The sequence below is a fragment of the Delphinapterus leucas genome, chromosome 19 (genome assembly GCF_059928025.1).
Source record: "Delphinapterus leucas isolate spDelLeu-1000000601 "Yukka" chromosome 19, BTC_Dleu_Yukka2, whole genome shotgun sequence".
In the NCBI taxonomy this organism is placed as follows: Eukaryota; Metazoa; Chordata; class Mammalia; order Artiodactyla; family Monodontidae; genus Delphinapterus; species Delphinapterus leucas.
In genome coordinates this window covers 29393685-29409870 of record NC_143147.1, presented here as the reverse complement: position 1 = coordinate 29409870, position 16186 = coordinate 29393685, and the positions used below count along the sequence as shown (strand labels likewise).

At 77.0% G+C, this 16186-nt stretch overlaps 15 non-coding genes across 15 annotated transcripts; all 15 read right to left on the bottom strand.

Annotated features, from left to right (window-relative positions):
* Positions 1-461: 461 nt before the first annotated feature.
* Positions 462-580, bottom strand: LOC149746045 (5S ribosomal RNA). Its single transcript, XR_016389225.1, has one exon. It is a non-coding gene; the product is annotated as a 5S ribosomal RNA (ribosomal RNA).
* Positions 581-1512: 932 nt separating this feature from the next.
* LOC149746044 (5S ribosomal RNA) lies at positions 1513-1631 on the bottom strand. Its single transcript, XR_016389224.1, has one exon. It is a non-coding gene; the product is annotated as a 5S ribosomal RNA (ribosomal RNA).
* Positions 1632-2563: 932 nt separating this feature from the next.
* LOC149746043 (5S ribosomal RNA) lies at positions 2564-2683 on the bottom strand. Its single transcript, XR_016390418.1, has one exon. It is a non-coding gene; the product is annotated as a 5S ribosomal RNA (ribosomal RNA).
* A 932-nt stretch (positions 2684-3615) lies between these two features.
* Positions 3616-3734, bottom strand: LOC149746042 (5S ribosomal RNA). The gene has a single exon (XR_016389223.1). It is a non-coding gene; the product is annotated as a 5S ribosomal RNA (ribosomal RNA).
* A 933-nt stretch (positions 3735-4667) lies between these two features.
* Positions 4668-4786, bottom strand: LOC149746041 (5S ribosomal RNA). Its single transcript, XR_016389876.1, has one exon. It is a non-coding gene; the product is annotated as a 5S ribosomal RNA (ribosomal RNA).
* Positions 4787-5719: 933 nt separating this feature from the next.
* LOC149746040 (5S ribosomal RNA) lies at positions 5720-5838 on the bottom strand. The gene has a single exon (XR_016389222.1). It is a non-coding gene; the product is annotated as a 5S ribosomal RNA (ribosomal RNA).
* Positions 5839-6772: 934 nt separating this feature from the next.
* Positions 6773-6891, bottom strand: LOC149746039 (5S ribosomal RNA). Its single transcript, XR_016389976.1, has one exon. It is a non-coding gene; the product is annotated as a 5S ribosomal RNA (ribosomal RNA).
* A 935-nt stretch (positions 6892-7826) lies between these two features.
* On the bottom strand, positions 7827-7945 carry LOC149746038 (5S ribosomal RNA). The gene has a single exon (XR_016389755.1). It is a non-coding gene; the product is annotated as a 5S ribosomal RNA (ribosomal RNA).
* A 932-nt stretch (positions 7946-8877) lies between these two features.
* On the bottom strand, positions 8878-8997 carry LOC149746037 (5S ribosomal RNA). The gene has a single exon (XR_016390344.1). It is a non-coding gene; the product is annotated as a 5S ribosomal RNA (ribosomal RNA).
* A 934-nt stretch (positions 8998-9931) lies between these two features.
* LOC149746036 (5S ribosomal RNA) lies at positions 9932-10050 on the bottom strand. Its single transcript, XR_016390098.1, has one exon. It is a non-coding gene; the product is annotated as a 5S ribosomal RNA (ribosomal RNA).
* A 933-nt stretch (positions 10051-10983) lies between these two features.
* On the bottom strand, positions 10984-11102 carry LOC149746035 (5S ribosomal RNA). Its single transcript, XR_016389721.1, has one exon. It is a non-coding gene; the product is annotated as a 5S ribosomal RNA (ribosomal RNA).
* Positions 11103-12036: 934 nt separating this feature from the next.
* Positions 12037-12155, bottom strand: LOC149746034 (5S ribosomal RNA). The gene has a single exon (XR_016389221.1). It is a non-coding gene; the product is annotated as a 5S ribosomal RNA (ribosomal RNA).
* Positions 12156-13087: 932 nt separating this feature from the next.
* Positions 13088-13207, bottom strand: LOC149746033 (5S ribosomal RNA). The gene has a single exon (XR_016390343.1). It is a non-coding gene; the product is annotated as a 5S ribosomal RNA (ribosomal RNA).
* Positions 13208-14141: 934 nt separating this feature from the next.
* Positions 14142-14260, bottom strand: LOC149746032 (5S ribosomal RNA). Its single transcript, XR_016390241.1, has one exon. It is a non-coding gene; the product is annotated as a 5S ribosomal RNA (ribosomal RNA).
* A 933-nt stretch (positions 14261-15193) lies between these two features.
* On the bottom strand, positions 15194-15312 carry LOC149746031 (5S ribosomal RNA). The gene has a single exon (XR_016389720.1). It is a non-coding gene; the product is annotated as a 5S ribosomal RNA (ribosomal RNA).
* Between the last annotated feature and the right edge of the window lie 874 nt (positions 15313-16186).

Below are 16186 nucleotides of genomic sequence, written 5' to 3'. Positions count from 1 at the left end.
CCGCCCCTGGCGGCCGGCAGGCCCGGGGAAGCGGCCCCTGCCCTCGATCCCGCTCCCGCACACGGCCGCGGCGGCGACACGGCGGGGGCTGGGCTTTTGCCAGAGGGAGCTGTGGAGGGACACACCCACCGGCACACAGGTGGCGGCCCCGGGGCGGGGCGCCGGTGGGGGCGGCCAGGTGCAGGTCGACGGGCTCGCTGGCCGAAGGCACGGCAACCGGGCCCGCGGCGGAGCCTGGGTCCGGGCCAGGCACCCCGGGGGCGTCTGGGGTGCGGCTGCTTTCCAGGGCCGCCTTCTGGCCCCCTGGCGGGCCGGGCCGGCGGGGAGCGCCCCCTCCGGCGCGCGCGCCGTGGTGGGAGGGGCCTGAGGAGGCGGGGCCTGCAGCGGGGCCCCGGCGCGGGCGGAGCCGGCGGCCACCGCCCGCGGGCGAGTTCAAGGAGAAGGCGGAGCGGGAGGCAAAAAGCCTACAGCACCCGGTATTCCCAGGCGGTCTCCCATCCAAGTACTAACCAGGCCCGACCCTGCTTAGCTTCCGAGATCAGACGAGATCGGGCGCGTTCAGGGTGGTATGGCCGTAGACGGGACGGGGACGGCGGGCTGCCTCTTGAGGCCCACTTTCGTTGGCGCTTGCGCCTCACCGCCAGCCTGGCGGTCAGCCCGCCCCGGCAGGACCCCGTCGCCCGCCCAGGCAGGGGGAACGGAGGTCTCGGGTACCGGGCGGTGGCGGAGGCGGAGGGTTTGGCCACCCCCTCCCAGCCGAGGGCGGGCGTGACCCAGCGAACCCTTCGGCGCTTGGCGCCCCGCCCAAGATCCGGCCCGTCGCTCACAGGGACGTGGCCCCGGAGGCTTCAGGGCCCGGGGCCCGCGGTCCCTTGGGCATCGCCCCTGCCCGACCACGCGGCGCTAGGCGCCGCCCGGCCGCATCCCGGGCCGGCCCTCCTGCCCGACAGCAGCTGGCCCGAAGCCACTGGGAGCCACCATCGTGTCGCCACGGCCCCACAGCCCCGGCGAGGCCACCCTTGCCCGCACACCACCCGCCGAACTCCGGAGCCCGCCCCTGGCGGCCGGCAGGCCCGGGGAAGCGGCCCCTGCCCTCGATCCCGCTCCCGCACACGGCCGCGGCGGCGACACGGCGGGGGCTGGGCTTTTGCCAGAGGGAGCTGTGGAGGGACACACCCACCGGCACACAGGTGGCGGCCCCGGGGCGGGGCGCCGGTGGGGGCGGCCAGGTGCAGGTCGACGGGCTCGCTGGCCGGAGGCACGGCAACCGGGCCCGCGGCGGAGCCTGGGTCCGGGCCAGGCACCCCGGGGGCGTCTGGGGTGCGGCTGCCTTCCAGGGCCGCCTTCTGGCCCCCTGGCGGGCCGGGCCGGCGGGGAGCGCCCCCTCCGGCGCGCGCGCCGTGGTGGGAGGGGCCTGAGGAGGCGGGGCCTGCAGCGGGACCCCGGCGCGGGCGGAGCCGGCGGCCACCGCCCGCGGGCGAGTTAAAGGAGAAGGCGGAGCGGGAGGCAAAAAGCCTACAGCACCCGGTATTCCCAGGCGGTCTCCCATCCAAGTACTAACCAGGCCCGACCCTGCTTAGCTTCCGAGATCAGACGAGATCGGGCGCGTTCAGGGTGGTATGGCCGTAGACGGGACGGGGACGGCGGGCTGCCTCTTGAGGCCCACTTTCGCTGGCGCTTGCGCCTCACCGCCAGCCTGGCGGTCAGCCCGCCCCGGCAGGACCCCGTCGCCCGCCCAGGCAGGGGGAACGGAGGTCTCGGGTACCGGGCGGTGGCGGAGGCGGAGGGTTTGGCCACCCCCTCCCAGCCGAGGGCGGGCGTGACCCAGCGAACCCTTCGGCGCTTGGCGCCCCGCCCAAGATCCGGCCCGTCGCTCACAGGGACGTGGCCCCGGAGGCTTCAGGGCCCGGGGCCCGCGGTCCCTTGGGCATCGCCCCTGCCCGCCCACGCGGCGCTAGGCGCCGCCCAGCCGCAGCCTGGTGCGGCCCTCCTGCCCGACAGCAGCTGGCCCGAAACCACTGGGAGCCACCATCGTGTCGCCACGGCCCCTCAGCCCCGGCGAGGCCACCCTTGCCCGCACACCACCCGCCGAGCTCAGGAGCCCGCCCCTGGCGGCCGGCAGGCCCGGGGAAGAGGCCCCTGCCCTCGATCCCGCTCCCGCACCCGGCCGCGGCGGCGACACGGCGGGGGGCGGGGCTTTTGCCGGAGGGAGCTGTGGAGGGACACACCCACCGGCACACAGGTGGCGGCCCCGGGGCGGGGCGCCGGAGGGGGCGGCCAGGTGCAGGTCGAGGGGCTCGCTGGCCGAAGGGACGGCAACCGGGCCCGCGGCGGAGCCTGGGTCCGGGCCAGGCACCCTGGGGGCGTCTGGGGTGCGGCTGCCTTCCAGGGCCGCCTTCTGGCCGCCTGGCGGGCCGGGCCGGCGGGGAGCGCCCCCTCCGGCGCGTGCGCCGTGGTGGGAGGGGCCTGAGGAGGAGGGGCCTGCAGCGGGGCCCCGGCGCGGGCGGAGCCGGCGGCCACCGCCCGCGGGCGAGTAAAGGAGAAGGCGGAGCGGGAGGCAAAAATCCTACAGCACCCGGTATTCCCAGGCGGTCTCCCATCCAAGTACTAACCAGGCCCGACCCTGCTTAAGCTTCCGAGATCAGACGAGATCGGGCGCGTTCAGGGTAGTATGGCCGTAGACGGGGGCGGGGACGGCGGGCTGCCTCTTGAGGCCCACTTTCGCTGGCGCTTGCGCCTCACCGACAGCCTGGCGGTCAGCCCGCCCCGGCAGGACCCCGTCGCCCGCCCAGGCAGGGGGAACGGAGGTCTCGGGTACCGGGCGGTGGCGGAGGCGGAGGGTTTGGCCACCCCCTCCCAGCCGAGGGCGGGCGTGACCCAGCGAACCCTTCGGCGCTTGGCGCCCCGCCAAGATCCCGCCCGTCGCTCACAGGGACGTGGCCCCGGAGGCTTCAGGGCCCGGGGCCCACGGTCCCTTGGGCATCGCCCCTGCCCGCCCACGCGGCGCTAGGCGCCGCCCGGCCGCAGCCCGGGCCGGCCCTCCTGCCCGACAGCAGCTGGCCCGAAGCCACTGGGAGCCACCATCGTGTCGCCACGGCCCCTCAGCCCCGGCGAGGCCACCCTTGCCCGCACACCACCCGCCGAGCTCAGGAGCCCGCCCCTGGCGGCCGGCAGGCCCGGGGAAGCGGCCCCTGCCCTCGATCCCGCTCCCGCACCCGGCCGCGGCGGCGACACGGCGGGGGCGGGGCTTTTGCCGGAGGGAGCTGTGGAGGGACACACCCACCGGCACACAGGTGGCGGCCCCGGGGCGGGGCGCCGGTGGGGGCGGCCAAGTGCAGGTCGACGGGCTCGCTGGCCGAAGGCACGGCAACCGGGCCCGCGGCGGAGCCTGGGTCCGGGCCAGGCACCCCGGGGGCATCTGGGGTGCGGCTGCCTTCCAGGGCCGCCTTCTGGCCGCCTGGCGGGCCGGACCGGCGGGGAGCGCCCCCTCCGGCGCGCGCGCCGTGGTGCGAGGGGCCTGAGGAGGCGGGGCCTGCAGCGGAGCCACGGCGCGGGCGGAGCCGGCGGCCACCGCCCGCGGGCGAGTTCAAGGAGAAGGCGGAGCGGGAGGCAAAAAGCCTACAGCACCCGGTATTCCCAGGCGGTCTCCCATCCAAGTACTAACCAGGCCCGACCCTGCTTAGCTTCCGAGATCAGACGAGATCGGGCGCGTTCAGGGTGGTATGGCCGTAGACGGGACGGGGACGGCGGGCTGCCTCTTGAGGCCCACTTTCGCTGGCGCTTGCGCCTCACCGCCAGCCTGGCGGTCAGCCCGCCCCGGCAGGACCCCGTCGCCCGCCCAGGCAGGGGGAACGGAGGTCTCGGGTACCGGGCGGTGGCGGAGGCGGAGGGTTTGGCCACCCCCTCCCAGCCGAGGGCGGGCGTGACCCAGCGAACCCTTCGGCGCTTGGCGCCCCGCCCAAGATCCGGCCCGTCGCTCACAGGGACGTGGCCCCGGAGGCTTCAGGGCCCGGGGCCCGCGGTCCCTTGGGCATCGCCCCTGTCCGCCCACGCGGCGCTAGGCGCCGCCCGGCCGCAGCCCGGGCCGGCCCTCCTGCCCGACAGCAGCTGGCACGAAGCCACTGGGAGCCACCATCGTGTCGCCACGGCCCCTCAGCCCCGGCGAGGCCACCCTTGCCCGCACACCACCCGCCGAGCTCAGGAGCCCGCCCCTGGCGGCCGGCAGGCCCGGGGAAGCGGCCCCTGCCCTCGATCCCGCTCCCGCACCCGGCCGCGGCGGCCACACGGCGGGGGGCGAGGCTTTTGCCGGAGGGAGCTGTGGAGGGACACACCCACCGGCACACAGGTGGCGGCCCCGGGGCGGGGCGCCGGTGGGGGCGGCCAGGTGCAGGTCGAGGGGCTCGCTGGCCGAAGGGACGGCAACCGGGCCCGCGGTGGAGCCTGGGTCCGGGCCAGGCACCCCGGGGGCGTCTGGGGTGCGGCTGCCTTCCAGGGCCGCCTTCTGGCCGCCTGGCGGGCCGGGCCGGCGGGGAGCGCCCCCTCCGGCGCGCGCGCCGTGGTGGGAGGGGCCTGAGGAGGCGGGGCCTGCAGCGGGGCCCCGGCGCGGGCGGAGCCGGCGGCCACCGCCCGCGGGCGATTTAAAGGAGAAAGCGGAGCGGGAGGCAAAAAGCCTACAGCACCCGGTATTCCCAGGCGGTCTCCCATCCAAGTACTAACCAGGCCCGACCCTGCTTAGCTTCCGAGATCAGACGAGATCGGGCGCGTTCAGGGTAGTATGGCCGTAGACGGGGGCGGGGACGGCGGGCTGCCTCTTGAGGCCCACTTTCGCTGGCGCTTGCGCCTCACCGCCAGCCTGGCGGTCAGCCCGCCCCGGCGGGAACCCGTCGCCCGCCCAGGCAGGGGGAACGGAGGTCTCGGGTACCGGGCGGTGGCGGAGGCGGAGGGTTTGCCAACCCCCTCCCAGCCGAGGGCGGGCGTGACCCAGCGAACCCTTCGGCGCTTGGCGCCCCGCCAAGATCCCGCCCGTCGCTCACAGGGACGTGGCCCCGGAGGCTTCAGTGCCCGGGGCCCGCGGTCCCTTGGGCATCGCCCCTGCCCGCCCACGCAGCGCTAGGCGCCGCCCAGCCGCAACCCGGGCCGGCCCTCCTGCCCGACAGCAGCTGGCCCGAAGCCACTGGGAGCCACCATCGTGTCGCCACGGCCCCTCAGCCCCGGCGAGGCCACCCTTGCCCGCACACCACCCGCCGGGCTCAGGAGCCCGCCCCTGGCGGCCGGCAGGCCCAGGGAAGCGGCCCCTGCCCTCGATCCCGCTCCCGCACCCGGCCGCGGCGGCGACACGGCGGGGGGCGAGGCTTTTGCCGGGGGGAGCTGTGGAGGGACACACCCACCGGCACACAGGTGGCGGCCCCGGGGCGGGGCGCCGGTGGGGGCGGCCAGGTGCAGGTCGAGGGGCTCGCTGGCGGAAGGCACGGCAACCGGGCCCGCGGCGGAGCCTGGGTCCGGGCCAGGCACCCCGGGGGCGTCTGGGGTGCGGCTGCCTTCCAGGGCCGCCTTCTGGCCGCCTGGCGGGCCGGGCCGGCGGGGAGCGCCCCCTCCGGCGCGCGCGCCGTGGTGGGAGGGGCCTGAGGAGGCGAGGCCTGCAGCGGGGCCCCGGCGCGGGCGGAGCCGGCGGCCACCGCCCGCGGGCGAGTTAAAGGAGAAGGCGGAGCAGGAGGCAAAAAGCCTACAGCACCCGGTATTCCCAGGCGGTCTCCCATCCAAGTACTAACCAGGCCCGACCCTGCTTAGCTTCCGAGATCAGACGAGATCGGGCGCGTTCAGGGTGGTATGGCCGTAGACGGGGGCGGGGACGGCGGGCTGCCTCCTGAGGCCCACTTTCGCTGTCGCTTGCGCCTCACCGCCAGCCTGGCGGTCAGCCCGCCTCGGCAGGAACCCGTCGCCCGCCCAGGCAGGGGGAACGGAGGTCTCGGGTACCGGGCGGTGGCGGAGGCGGAGGGTTTGGCCACCCCCTCCCAGCCGAGGGCGGGCGTGACCCAGCGAACCCTTCGGCGCTTGGCGCCCCGCCCAAGATCCGGCCCGTCGCTCACAGGGACGTGGCCCCGGAGGCTTCAGGGCCCGGGGCCCGCGGTCCCTTGGGCATCGCCCCTGTCCGCCCACGCGGCGCTAGGCGCCGCTCGGCCGCAGCCCGGGCCGGCCCTCCTGCCCGACAGCAGCTGGCCCGAAGCCACTGGGAGCCACCATCGTGTCGCCACGGCCCCTCAGCCCCGGCGAGGCCACCCTTGCCCGCACACCACCCGCCGAGATCAGGAGCCCGCCCCTGGCGGCCGGCAGGCCCGGGGAAGCGGCCCCTGCCCTCGATCCCGCTCCCGCACCCGGCAGCGGCGGCGACACGGCGGGGGGCGGGGCTTTTGCCGGAGGGAGCTGTGGAGGGACACACCCACCGGCAAACAGGTGGCGGCCCCGTGGCGGGGCGCCGGTGGGGGCGGCCAGGTGCAGGTCGACGGGCTCGCTGGCCGAAGGGACGGCAACCGGGCCCGCGGCGGAGCCTGGGTCCGGGCCAGGCACCCCGGGGGCGTCTGGGGTGCGGCTGCCTTCCAGGGCCGCCTTCTGGCCGCCTGGCGGGCCGGGCCGGCGGGGAGCGCCCCCTCCGGCGCGCGCGCCGTGGTGGGAGGGGCCTGAGGAGGCGGGGCCTGCAGCGGGGCCCCGGCGCGGGCGGAGCCGGCGGCCACCGCCCGCGGGCGAGTTAAAGGAGAAGGCGGAGCGAGAGGCAAAATGCCTACAGCACCCGGTATTCCCAGGCGGTCTCCCATCCAAGTACTAACCAGGCCCGACCCTGCTTAGCTTCCGAGATCAGACGAGATCGGGCGCGTTCAGGGTAGTATGGCCGTAGACAGGGGCGGGGACGGCGGGCTGCCTCTTGAGGCCCACTTTCGCTGGCGCTTGCGCCTCACCGCCAGCCTGGCGGTCAGCCCGCCCCGGCAGGACCCCGTCGCCCGCCCAGGCAGGGGGAACGGAGGTCTCGGGTACCGGGCGGTGGCGGAGGCGGAGGGTTTGGCCACCCCCTCCCAGCCGAGGGCGGGCGTGACCCAGCGAACCCTTCGGCGCTTGGCGCCCCGCCCAAGATCCGGCCCGTCGCTCACAGGGACGTTGCCCCGGAGGCTTCAGGGCCCGGGGCCCGCGGTCCCTTGGGCATCGCCCCTGCCCGCCCACGCGGCGCTAGGCGCCGCCCATCCGCAGCCCGGGCCGGCCCTCCTGCCCGACAGCAGCTGGCCCGAAGCCACTGGGAGCCACCATCGTGTCGCCACGGCCCCTCAGCCCCGGCGAGGCCACCCTTGCCCGCACACCACCCGCCGAGCTCAGGAGCCCGCCCCTGGCGGCCGGCAGGCCCCTGGGAAGCGGCCCCTGCCCTGGATCCCGCTCCCGCACCCGGCCGCGGCGGCGACACGGCGGGGGGCGGGGCTTTTGCCGGAGGGAGCTGTGGAGGGACACACCCACCGGCACACAGGTGGCGGACCCGGGGCGGGGCGCCGGTGGGGTCGGCCAGGTGCAGGTCGAGGGGCTCGCTGGCCGAAGGGACGGCAACCGGGCCCGCGGCGGAGCCTGGGTCCGGGCCAGGCACCCCGGGGGCGTCTGGGGTGCGGCTGCATTCCAGGGCCGCCTTCTGGCCGCCTGGCGGGCCGGGCCGGCGGGGAGCGCCCCCTCCGGCGCGCGCGCCGTGGTGGGAGGGGCCTGAGGAGGCGGGGCCTGCAGCGGGGCCCCGGCGCGGGCGGAGCCGGCGGCCACCGCCCGCGGGCGAGTTAAAGGAGAAGGCGGAGCGGGAGGCAAAAAGCCTACAGCACCCGGTATTCCCAGGCGGTCTCCCATCCAACTACTAACCAGGCCCGACCCTGCTTAGCTTCCGAGATCAGACGAGATCGGGCGCGTTCAGGGTGGTATGGCCGTAGACGGGACGGGGACGGCGGGCTGCCTCTTGAGGCCCACTTTCCCTGGCGCTTGCGCCTCACCGCCAGCCTGGCGGTCAGCCCGCCCCGGCTGGACCCCGTCGCCCGCCCAGGCAGGGGGAACGGAGGTCTCGGGTACTGGGCGGTGGCGGAGGCGGAGGGTTTGGCCACCCCCTCCCAGCCGAGGGCGGGCGTGACCCAGCGAACCCTTCGGCGCTTGGCGCCCCGCCCAAGATCCGGCCCGTCGCTCACAGGGACGTGGCCCCGGAGGCTTCAGGGCCCGGGGCCCGCGGTCCCTTGGGCATCGCCCCTGCCCGCCCACGCGGCGCTAGGCGCCGCCCAGCCGCAGCCCGGGCCGTCCCTCCTGCCCGACAGCAGCTGGCCCGAAGCCACTGGGAGCCACCATCGTGTCGCCACGGCCCCTCAGCCCCGGCGAGGCCACCCTTGCCCGCACACCACCCGCCGAGCTCAGGAGCCCGCCCCTGGCGGCCGGCAGGCCCGGGGAAGCGGCCCCTGCCCTCGATCCCGCTCCCGCACCCGGCCGTGGCGGCGACACGGCGGGGGGCGGGGCTTTTGCCGGAGGGAGCTGTGGAGGGACACACCCACCGGCACACAGGTGGCGGCCCCGGGGCGGGGCGCCGGTGGGGGCGGCCAGGTGCAGGTCGAGGGGCTCGCTGGCCGAAGGGACGGCAACCGGGCCCGCGGCGGAGCCTGGGTCCGGGCCAGGCACCCTGGGGGCGTCTGGGGTGCGGCTGCCTTCCAGGGCCGCCTTCTGGCCGCCTGGCGGGCCGGGCCGGCGGGGAGCGCCTCCTCCGGCGCTCGCGCCGTGGTGGGAGGGGCCTGAGGAGGAGGGGCCTGCAGCGGGGCCCCGGCGCGGGCGGAGCCGGCGGCCACCACTCGCGGGCGAGTAAAGGAGAAGGCGGAGCGGGAGGCAAAAAGCCTACAGCACCCGGTATTCCCAGGCGGTCTCCCATCCAAGTACTAACCAGGCCCGACCCTGCTTAAGCTTCCGAGATCAGACGAGATCGGGCGCGTTCAGGGTGGTATGGCCGTAGACGGGGGCGGGGACGGCGGGCTGCCTCTTGAGGCCCACTTTCGCTGGCGCTTGCGCCTCACCGCCAGCCTGGCGGTCAGCCCGCCCCGGCAGGACCCCGTCGCCCGCCCAGGCAGGGGGAACGGAGGTCTCGGGTACCGGGCGGTGGCGGAGGCGGAGGGTTTGGCCACCCCCTCCCAGCTGAGGGCGGGCGTGACCCAGCGAACCCTTCGGCGCTTGGCGCCCCGCCCAAGATCCCGCCCGTCGCTCACAGGGACATGGCCCCGGAGGCTTCAGGGCCCGGGGCACGCGGTCCCTTGGGCATCGCCCCTGCCCGCCCACGCGGCGCTAGGAGCCGCCCAGCCGCAGCCCGGGCCGGCCCTCCTGCCCGACAGCAGCTTGCCCGAAGCCACTGGGAGCAACCATCGTGTCGCCACGGCCCCTCAGCCCCGGCGAGGCCACCCTTGCCCGCACACCACCCGCTGGGCTCAGTAGCCCGCCCCTGGCGGCCGGCAGGCCCGGGGAAGCGGCCCCGGCCCTCGATCCCGCTCCCGCACCCGGCCGCGGCGGCGACACGGCGGGGGGCGGGGCTTTTGCCGGAGGGAGCTGTGGAGGGACACACCCACCGGCACACAGGTGGCGGCCCCGGGGCGGGGCGCCGGTGGGGGCGGCCAGGTGCAGGTCGAGGGGCTCGCTGGCCGAAGGCACGGCAACCGGGCCCGCGGCGGAGCCTGGGTCCGGGCCAGGCACCCCGGGGGCGTCTGGGGTGCGGCTGCCTTCCAGGGCCGCCTTCTGGCCGCCTGGCGGGCCGGGCCGGCGGGGAGCGCCCCCTCCGGCGCGCGCGCCGTGGTGGGAGGGGCCTGAGGAGGCGGGGCTTGCAGCGGGGCCCCGGCGCGGGCGGAGCCGGCGGCCACCGCCCGCGGGCGAGTTAAAGGAGAAGGCGGAACGGGAGGCAAAAAGCCTACAGCACCCGGTATTCCCAGGCGGTCTCCCATCCAAGTACTAACCAGGCCCGACCCTGCTTAGCTTCCGAGATCAGACGAGATCGGGCGCGTTCAGGGTGGTATGGCCGTACACGGGGGCGGGGACGGCGGGCTGCCTCTTGAGGCCCACTTTCGCTGGCGCTTGCGCCTCACCGCCAGCCTGGCGGTCAGCCCGCCCCGGCAGGACCCCGTCGCCCGCCCAGGCAGGGGGAACGGAGGTCTCGGGTACCGGGCGGTGGCGGAGGCGGAGGGTTTGGCCACCCCCTCCCAGCCGAGGGCGGGCGTGACCCAGCGAACCCTTCGGCGCTTGGCGCCCCGCCAAGATCCCGCCCGTCGCTCACAGGGACGTGGCCCCGGAGGCTTCAGGGCCCGGGGCCCGCGGTCCCTTGGGCATCGCCCCTGCCCGCCCACGCGGCGCTAGGCGCCGCCCGGCCGCAGCCCGGGCCGGCCCTCCTGCCCGACAGCAGCTGGCCCGAAGCCACTGGGAGCCACCATCGTGTCGCCACGGCCCCTCAGCCCCGGCGAGGCCACCCTTGCCCGCACACCACCCGCCGAGCTCAGGAGCCCGCCCCTGGGGGCCGGCAGGCCCGGGGAAGCGGCCCCTGCCCTGGATCCCGCTCCCGCACCCGGCCGCGGCGGCGACACGGCGGGGGGCGGGGCTTTTGCCGGAGGGAGCTGTGGAGGGACACACCCACCGGCACACAGGTGGCGGCCCCGGGGCGGGGCGCCGGTGGGGGCGGCCAGGTGCAGGTCGAGGGGCTCGCTGGCCGAAGGGACGGCAACCGGGCCCGCGGCGGAGCCTGGGTCCGGGCCAGGCACCCCGGGGGCGTCTGGGGTGCGGCTGCCTTCCAGGGCCGCCTTCTGGCCGCCTGGCGGGCCGGGCCGGCGGGGAGCGCCCCCTCCGGCGCGCGCGCCGTGGTGCGAGGGCCCTGAGGAGGCGGGGCCTGCAGCGGAGCCCCGGCGCGGGCGGAGCCGGCGGCCAGCGCCCGCGGGCGAGTTAAAGGAGAAGGCGGAGCGGGAGGCAAAAAGCCTACAGCACCCGGTATTCACAGGCGGTCTCCCATCCAAGTACTAACCAGGCCCGACCCTGCTTAGCTTCCGAGATCAGACGAGATCGGGCGCGTTCAGGGTGGTATGGCCGTAGACGTGGGCGGGGACGGCGGGCTGCCTCTTGAGGCCCACTTTCGCTGGCGCTTGCGCCTCACCGCCAGCCTGGCGGTCAGCCCGCCCCGGCAGGACCCCGTCGCCCGCCCAGGCAGGGGGAACGGAGGTCTCGGGTACCGGGCGGTGGCGGAGGCGGAGGGTTTGGCCACCCCCTCCCAGCCGAGGGCGGGCGTGACCCAGCGAACCCTTCGGCGCTTGGCGCCCCGCCCAAGATCCGGCCCGTCGCTCACAGGGACGTGGCCCCGGAGGCTTCAGGGCCCGGGGCCCGCGGTCCCTTGGGCATCGCCCCTGCCCGCCCACGCGGCGCTAGGCGCCGCCCAGCCGCAGCCCGGGCCGGCCCTCCTGCCCGACAGCAGCTGGCCCGAAGCCACTGGGAGCCACCATCGTGTCGCCACGGCCCCTCAGCCCCGGCGAGGCCACCCTTGCCCGCACACCACCCGCCGAGCTCAGGAGCCCGCCCCTGGCGGCCGGCAGGCCCGGGGAAGCGGCCCCTGCCCTCGATCCCGCTCCCGCACCCGGCCGCGGCGGCGACACGGCGGGGGGCGGGGCTTTTGCCGGAGGGAGCTGTGGAGGGACACACCCACCGGCACACAGGTGGCGGCCCCGGGGCGGGGCGCCGGTGGGGGCGGCCAGGTGCAGGTCGAGGGGCTCGCTGGCCGAAGGGACGGCAACCGGGCCCGCGGCGGAGCCTGGGTCCGGGCCAGGCACCCCGGGGGCGTCTGGGGTGCGGCTGCCTTCCAGGGCCGCCTTCTGGCCGCCTGGCGGGCCGGGCCGGCGGGGAGCGCCCCCTCCGGCGCGCGCGCCGTGGTGGGAGGGGCCTGAGGAGGCGGGGCCTGCAGCGGGGCCCCGGCGCGGGCGGAGCCGGCGGCCACCGCCCGCGGGCGAGTTAAAGGAGAAGGCGGAGCGGGAGGCAAAAAGCCTACAGCACCCGGTATTCCCAGGCGGTCTCCCATCCAAGTACTAACCAGGCCCGACCCTGCTTAGCTTCCGAGATCAGACGAGATCGGGCGCGTTCAGGGTGGTATGGCCGTAGACGGGACGGGGACGGCGGGCTGCCTCTTGAGGCCCACTTTCCCTGGCGCTTGCGCCTCACCGCCAGCCTGGCGGTCAGCCCGCCCCGGCTGGACCCCGTCGCCCGCCCAGGCAGGGGGAACGGAGGTCTCGGGTACTGGGCGGTGGCGGAGGCGGAGGGTTTGGCCACCCCCTCCCAGCCGAGGGCGGGCGTGACCCAGCGAACCCTTCGGCGCTTGGCGCCCCGCCCAAGATCCGGCCCGTCGCTCACAGGGACGTGGCCCCGGAGGCTTCAGGGCCCGGGGCCCGCGGTCCCTTGGGCATCGCCCCTGCCCGCCCACGCGGCGCTAGGCGCCGCCCAGCCGCAGCCCGGGCCGTCCCTCCTGCCCGACAGCAGCTGGCCCGAAGCCACTGGGAGCCACCATCGTGTCGCCACGGCCCCTCAGCCCCGGCGAGGCCACCCTTGCCCGCACACCACCCGCCGAGCTCAGGAGCCCGCCCCTGGCGGCCGGCAGGCCCGGGGAAGCGGCCCCTGCCCTCGATCCCGCTCCCGCACCCGGCCGTGGCGGCGACACGGCGGGGGGCGGGGCTTTTGCCGGAGGGAGCTGTGGAGGGACACACCCACCGGCACACAGGTGGCGGCCCCGGGGCGGGGCGCCGGTGGGGGCGGCCAGGTGCAGGTCGAGGGGCTCGCTGGCCGAAGGGACGGCAACCGGGCCCGCGGCGGAGCCTGGGTCCGGGCCAGGCACCCTGGGGGCGTCTGGGGTGCGGCTGCCTTCCAGGGCCGCCTTCTGGCCGCCTGGCGGGCCGGGCCGGCGGGGAGCGCCTCCTCCGGCGCTCGCGCCGTGGTGGGAGGGGCCTGAGGAGGAGGGGCCTGCAGCGGGGCCCCGGCGCGGGCGGAGCCGGCGGCCACCACTCGCGGGCGAGTAAAGGAGAAGGCGGAGCGGGAGGCAAAAAGCCTACAGCACCCGGTATTCCCAGGCGGTCTCCCATCCAAGTACTAACCAGGCCCGACCCTGCTTAAGCTTCCGAGATCAGACGAGATCGGGCGCGTTCAGGGTGGTATGGCCGTAGACGGGGGCGGGGACGGCGGGCTGCCTCTTGAGGCCCACTTTCGCTGGCGCTTGCGCCTCACCGCCAGCCTGGCGGTCAGCCCGCCCCGGCAGGACCCCGTCGCCCGCCCAGGCAGGGGGAACGGAGGTCTCGGGTACCGGGCGGTGGCGGAGGCGGAGGGTTTGGCCACCCCCTCCCAGCTGAGGGCGGGCGTGACCCAGCGAACCCTTCGGCGCTTGGCGCCCCGCCCAAGATCCCGCCCGTCGCTCACAGGGACATGGCCCCGGAGGCTTCAGGGCCCGGGGCACGCGGTCCCTTGGGCATCGCCCCTGCCCGCCCACGCGGCGCTAGGAGCCGCCCAGCCGCAGCCCGGGCCGGCCCTCCTGCCCTACAGCAGCTTGCCCGAAGCCACTGGGAGCAACCATCGTGTCGCCACGGCCCCTCAGCCCCGGCGAGGCCACCCTTGCCCGCACACCACCCGCCGGGCTCAGTAGCCCGCCCCTGGCGGCCGGCAGGCCCGGGGAAGCGGCCCCGGCCCTCGATCCCGCTCCCGCACCCGGCCGCGGCGGCGACACGGCGGGGGGCGGGGCTTTTGCCGGAGGGAGCTGTGGAGGGACACACCCACCGGCACACAGGTGGCGGCCCCGGGGCGGGGCGCCGGTGGGGGCGGCCAGGTGCAGGTCGAGGGGCTCGCTGGCCGAAGGCACGGCAACCGGGCCCGCGGCGGAGCCTGGGTCCGGGCCAGGCACCCCGGGGGCGTCTGGGGTGCGGCTGCCTTCCAGGGCCGCCTTCTGGCCGCCTGGCGGGCCGGGCCGGCGGGGAGCGCCCCCTCCGGCGCGCGCGCCGTGGTGGGAGGGGCCTGAGGAGGCGGGGCTTGCAGCGGGGCCCCGGCGCGGGCGGAGCCGGCGGCCACCGCCCGCGGGCGAGTTAAAGGAGAAGGCGGAACGGGAGGCAAAAAGCCTACAGCACCCGGTATTCCCAGGCGGTCTCCCATCCAAGTACTAACCAGGCCCGACCCTGCTTAGCTTCCGAGATCAGAGGAGATCGGGCGCGTTCAGGGTGGTATGGCCGTACACGGGGGCGGGGACGGCGGGCTGCCTCTTGAGGCCCACTTTCGCTGGCGCTTGCGCCTCACCGCCAGCCTGGCGGTCAGCCCGCCCCGGCAGGACCCCGTCGCCCGCCCAGGCAGGGGGAACGGAGGTCTCGGGTACCGGGCGGTGGCGGAGGCGGAGGGTTTGGCCACCCCCTCCCAGCCGAGGGCGGGCGTGACCCAGCGAACCCTTCGGCGCTTGGCGCCCCGCCAAGATCCCGCCCGTCGCTCACAGGGACGTGGCCCCGGAGGCTTCAGGGCCCGGGGCCCGCGGTCCCTTGGGCATCGCCCCTGCCCGCCCACGCGGCGCTAGGCGCCGCCCGGCCGCAGCCCGGGCCGGCCCTCCTGCCCGACAGCAGCTGGCCCGAAGCCACTGGGAGCCACCATCGTGTCGCCACGGCCCCTCAGCCCCGGCGAGGCCACCCTTGCCCGCACACCACCCGCCGAGCTCAGGAGCCCGCCCCTGGCGGCCGGCAGGCCCGGGGAAGCGGCCCCTGCCCTGGATCCCGCTCCCGCACCCGGCCGCGGCGGCGACACGGCGGGGGGCGGGGCTTTTGCCGGAGGGAGCTGTGGAGGGACACACCCACCGGCACACAGGTGGCGGCCCCGGGGCGGGGCGCCGGTGGGGGCGGCCAGGTGCAGGTCGAGGGGCTCGCTGGCCGAAGGGACGGCAACCGGGCCCGCGGCGGAGCCTGGGTCCGGGCCAGGCACCCCGGGGGCGTCTGGGGTGCGGCTGCCTTCCAGGGCCGCCTTCTGGCCGCCTGGCGGGCCGGGCCGGCGGGGAGCGCCCCCTCCGGCGCGCGCGCCGTGGTGCGAGGGCCCTGAGGAGGCGGGGCCTGCAGCGGAGCCCCGGCGCGGGCGGAGCCGGCGGCCAGCGCCCGCGGGCGAGTTAAAGGAGAAGGCGGAGCGGGAGGCAAAAAGCCTACAGCACCCGGTATTCACAGGCGGTCTCCCATCCAAGTACTAACCAGGCCCGACCCTGCTTAGCTTCCGAGATCAGACGAGATCGGGCGCGTTCAGGGTGGTATGGCCGTAGACGGGGGCGGGGACGGCGGGCTGCCTCTTGAGGCCCACTTTCGCTGGCGCTTGCGCCTCACCGCCAGCCTGGCGGTCAGCCCGCCCCGGCAGGACCCCGTCGCCCGCCCAGGCAGGGGGAACGGAGGTCTCGGGTACCGGGCGGTGGCGGAGGCGGAGGGTTTGGCCACCCCCTCCCAGCCGAGGGCGGGCGTGACCCAGCGAACCCTTCGGCGCTTGGCGCCCCGCCCAAGATCCGGCCCGTCGCTCACAGGGACGTGGCCCCGGAGGCTTCAGGGCCCGGGGCCCGCGGTCCCTTGGGCATCGCCCCTGCCCGCCCACGCGGCGCTAGGCGCCGCCCAGCCGCAGCCCGGGCCGGCCCTCCTGCCCGACAGCAGCTGGCCCGAAGCCACTGGGAGCCACCATCGTGTCGCCACGGCCCCTCAGCCCCGGCGAGGCCACCCTTGCCCGCACACCACCCGCCGAGCTCAGGAGCCCGCCCCTGGCGGCCGGCAGGCCCGGGGAAGCGGCCCCTGCCCTCGATCCCGCTCCCGCACCCGGCCGCGGCGGCGACACGGCGGGGGGCGGGGCTTTTGCCGGAGGGAGCTGTGGAGGGACACACCCACCGGCACACAGGTGGCGGCCCCGGGGCGGGGCGCCGGTGGGGGCGGCCAGGTGCAGGTCGAGGGGCTCGCTGGCCGAAGGGACGGCAACCGGGCCCGCGGCGGAGCCTGGGTCCGGGCCAGGCACCCCGGGGGCGTCTGGGGTGCGGCTGCCTTCCAGGGCCGCCTTCTGGCCGCCTTGCGGGCCGGGCCGGCGGGGAGCGCCCCCTCCGGCACGCGCGCCGTGGTGGGAGGGGCCTGAGGAGGCGGGGCCTGCAGCGGGGCCCCGGCGCGGG